Source organism: Rhinoraja longicauda, chromosome 19 (assembly GCF_053455715.1).
Source record: "Rhinoraja longicauda isolate Sanriku21f chromosome 19, sRhiLon1.1, whole genome shotgun sequence".
Lineage (NCBI taxonomy): Eukaryota > Metazoa > Chordata > Chondrichthyes > Rajiformes > Arhynchobatidae > Rhinoraja > Rhinoraja longicauda.
The window spans coordinates 31,853,059-31,857,707 of record NC_135971.1 but is presented as its reverse complement, the minus strand read 5'-3'; positions in this window follow the sequence as shown (position 1 = coordinate 31,857,707).

Genomic DNA, 4,649 nt, shown 5'->3' with positions numbered 1-4,649 from the left:
CCTCGCTGGGCCTCGCCTTGCCTCGCTGCTTGCCTAGCCTCACCATTCACCCGTGCGTCGCCGCCCTCCTTCGCCTCGCTGCCCGCCCGGGTCTCGCCTCTCCGCCCGCCGGGACTCACCTCACCGCCCGGTCCTCGCCTCGCCACCCCGTCCTCGCCTAGCTGCCCACCCGGGCCTTGCATTGCCGCTCGCCGGGCCCCTGCCTCGCCGGGCCTCGCCGCTCCCCAGGCCTCACTGCCCAGTCCTCACCTCGCCGCCCGGGACTCACCTCGCTGCCCCCCCTCACATCGCCGCTCGCCCGGGCCTCAGCTCGCCGCCCGCCGAGACTCGCCTCACCGCTCGCCTGGACCCCTGCTTCACCGCTCCCCAGGCCTTGCCTCGCCTTGCTGCTCCCCGGGCCTTGCCTTGCCTCACCACCCGCCGGTCCACGCCTCGCCACCCACCGGGCCATTGTGAATTGCTGTTGAAGACCACTGGAGCAAGTATTTCTTCAATGAAATTAGGTATGTGCAGTTTTTCAAATGAAACTCTTTCTTCATAACTTAGTCATACATTTTATGATCATTATTCTTTTATTCAATATCAAGAGAAAAGGGATGTGTACGGAAAAAACAAAATAGAAAAAACAAAACAAAACAATTAGTTTTTGTTGTAAAAAGCATTTCTGTTCAATAATCTTTCTATAAATACCGGAGTACACTCATGGTAGGCCTGACATTGTACATGTAGTCCAAGAACTACAGACTGTTGGAAATAATAGTCATTTTTCACACATGAATATAGCACAACGCATATGCACATTTGGCGTGCATACTTTTTTTTGCTGAAAAGTTGCATTGCGTTGAGATATGCTCCTCTGGAAAGTCGGTCAAATACGTGTTCAAGTACACCTTGAAGGGGAGTAATCAAGCAGTTTTGGGAGTTAACAGGGATGATGAAATGCACAGTAGTTGGATTTCCAACTCATGAGAGATGCCCCGCTGTCATTCGACTCCAGGTACATCTGCATTTCATGAAATGCATTGAGAATGAAACCAACCCAAACAAGGGGTTATATCATAGACACAAAAGCTGAAGTAACTCGGCGGGACAGGCAACATCTCTGGAGAGAAGGAAAGGGTGGCGTTTCTGGTCGAGAAGAGTGGTGTCGACCTAAAATGTTACCCATTCCTTCTCTCCAGAGATACTGCCTGTCCTGCTGAGTTACTCAAGCTTTTTGTGTCTATCTTTAGTTTAAATCAGCATCTGCAGTTCCATCTTACACAAGGGGTTATATCACATGCTTTAAAGAAAAAAAAACCAATATGCTTCCAGTCCTCTTTATTGCAATGCACAACTGGACATTTCTTGCACTCTAGTTTCTGGAGACCTGCCCCCAGAGCACACAACCGCCCAAAACTGCACGTGGCCAGAGCTCGAACCTTCTCCAGTGAGGCGAGGTTCTAACCTCTATGCTATACAATTTGAACCATTGCTCAAACCACCTCTTAGCCGAGAGATTTTAATGGTAATCTTCAACATTATTCACAGGGCACGAGCAGCAGTTTTGGCCGAGGGAAAAGACAATTGAAAATCATGAACTTAAACCTGGCTCAAAAATTACCTGCCCGGCATGACCTTCCATCGCCCGGTGCGGCGCGGCCGCGGGACACCATTCTGCTTTAGTTAAACATTTTGTTCAAGATGGCCGCGCCGTTGTGTTTGGCTGCCTGTCGTCGCTCACCTAGAGATCCTACTGTATGTTTCTTTTTTTTTTCCTTAGTACCTAATCAGATGTACAGCACTTTGGTCAACGTGGGTTGTTTTTAAATGTGCTACACAAATAAAATTGACTTGACTTGACTTGACTCATTCTGGTGGAGCTTGCCATAGAACGATGAGAGGGGATCTTATCAAAACATAAGATTATTAAGGGGTTAGACACGTTAGAGGCAGGAAACATGTTCCCAATGTCGGGTGAGTCCAGAACCAGGGGCCACAGTTTAAGAATAAGGGGTAGGCCAGTTAGAACGGAGATGAGGAAAAACCTTTTCAGTCAGAGAGTTGTAAATCTGTGAAATCCTCTGCCTCAGAAGGCAGTGGAGGCAAATTCTCTGAATGCATTCAAGACAGAGCTTCATAGAGCTCTTTAGGATAGCGGAGTCAGGGGGTGTGGGGAGAAGGCAGGAACGGGGTTCTGATTGAGAATGATCAGCCATGATCACATTGAATGGTGGTGCTGGCTCGAAGGGCCGAATGGCCTCCTCCTGCACCTATTGTCTATTGTCTTAACGCCAGTCCGGTCGCATCTTCCGGACACACCAAGGATGTGGGCATTAATGTCAGTTGTATCTCCCAGGCCATTATTTCCAGAATTCAGGCCCTTAGCCCTAATAATCACAGGCCCTTAGCCCTAATAATCGCAGGCTAATAATCACATGCCCAATACCAACACTCAACAAGATTTATCATGGGGAGATTTCTCAAACATAGAGGTCATGGCCTCAGAATTAAAGGACCTTCTTTTAGGAAGGTGAGGAGAAATTTATTTAGTCCGAGGGATCTGTGGAATTTGTTGCCACAGGAGGCTGTGGAGGCCAAGTCAGTGGATATTTTTAAGGCAGAGATAGATTCTGGATTAGTGTCAGAGGTTATGGGGAGAAGGCAGGAGAATGGGGTTAGGAGGGAGAGATAGATCAACCATAATTGGATGGTGGAGTAGACTTGATGGGCTGAATGGCCAAATTCTACTTCTATTCCTTACGACCTTATTTTCAGGTATGTGGAATGATTCAAGAAGGCAATTGAATTATACTTAATATTTTGAAAGGAAAATACAGCATCCCCACCTCTGAATACATATTTGGCCAGCCATTTTTTTAAAAACAAAAGGCATCAATACCAACGGATCTAGCAGCTTTAAATGTGGATGAACCTAGACCACAATGACATACATCCCAGGTTTTGAGAGGGGAAAGAACAAAGGATGCACAGCAAGAATGTTGCAGCTTCAAATGCAATCTCTAAAGGGAAGGTGCATGCAAAATGCAAGTCAGACATCTGAACAATGATCCCCAATCACTGTAAAATAAATCTGAAAGGCAACATATATCAATAGATTACAAGGATTAAAAGGAAATTTATTAGCCAAGTACGAAAGAACATGTATGAGGGGCACAGGCAAGTCAAACTATCCTTTGAATAATTCCCTATGCATATTCTATCTAAGTTTTGTGCAGTGACTTTCACAAATCCCAGTTGCAATAAAACTCTGATAACCCTCCATGCTTTGAAATTTGGAACCACGTGAACAGAGTTTTAGTATTGTTACACTTTCTTTTTAGCAAAGTTTATAATACCGTGCAACATCTACAATGAACACATTAAATCAAAAGGTAGCACAGGGGCCAGGCAAGATGGAAAAGATCGTAGTAAACTTTACCTGGAGGCCTGGCTTTCGAGCCATTGCTGTTCCAGTGTTGCAATTTGCATCAGTTTCATGTTTTAGTTCTCTTGTTCTTTGCATTATAATCAGTTGCCATCCTAGTGGTGCTGCCCAGAAACTAGGGAATGTTTAAAGTTATCACCAATGTGCTCATCTTGCTAGCCATTACCCACCAGAGGATTTTAGATTGCAGGCCATCACTCCCACGCTTTTTCCCCCCAATCATCTGTCCATGACCTAAGTTTATTTGATTGAAAGGAAGCATGAAAACAGGCCCTTCAACCAAACCCAACCCGAGTCAATCATCCAGTAGTTGTTCTACTTTCTCTTCCACTCCTTATACACTAGGGGCAATTTAGAGGCCAATTAATCTAGACACATATTTGGATGGGGAGCATCGATGAAACCCATGCGGTCACAGAAAGATGGTACAAACATCACACTGACAGCACCAGTTATTTATTCATGGTGGTATATAGCATTGAAAAAAGCCAATCGGCCCACCATATCCATGCTGACCTCTGGGAACAATTACCAGGGGACTAGACTCAATAACAATCAGGCATTAGGTAGAGTGTACATCAAATATGCAAAATCTCAGCCACTCCAAGCAACCTCTCCCCTGGGATAAATCCCTTCTGGCTCTGAGGATTCCATCACCTTTAACATCAGTTATACTTTTCATTTATGAATGCATGCACCAGACTTTCACCTACCTCTCCAGTGAATTCACCAGCTACAAAGTCTGTTTCCTTTGTAAATATTGATGAGTTATTAATTTAGTACCCTCGCTTATACCTTCTTACTCCACAGGGATTACTTTATTATCCAATTATTCTTTTTCAGAGGATCTCAGATTTGCCTGATCCTGCTATCAGTGGCCTTTCGTTAGACTTGGCCTTCCTAATTTCCTTGAGCGCCTCCTTATTTTTGTACACTCTTGCCAGACCTCTCCACTAGTTCCCCTTACCTATTTCATACTTTTACTGCTTAAACAACACTTACACCTCTGCACATCCTTGCTTTTATGCTTCGAGGAGCATGTTAATCTTCAAATCATTATTTCTTCACTGAAACCTTAATACAACATACTTACCTGCAAGTAGATGCTCCTAATCTTTGCAAGATCATCCCATTGTGGTGAAATTTACCATATATCTTATTACATCGTTATCTCCAAAATAATAGGATGTCCAATTGAGAATCCATCCACTTGACCAGCTAC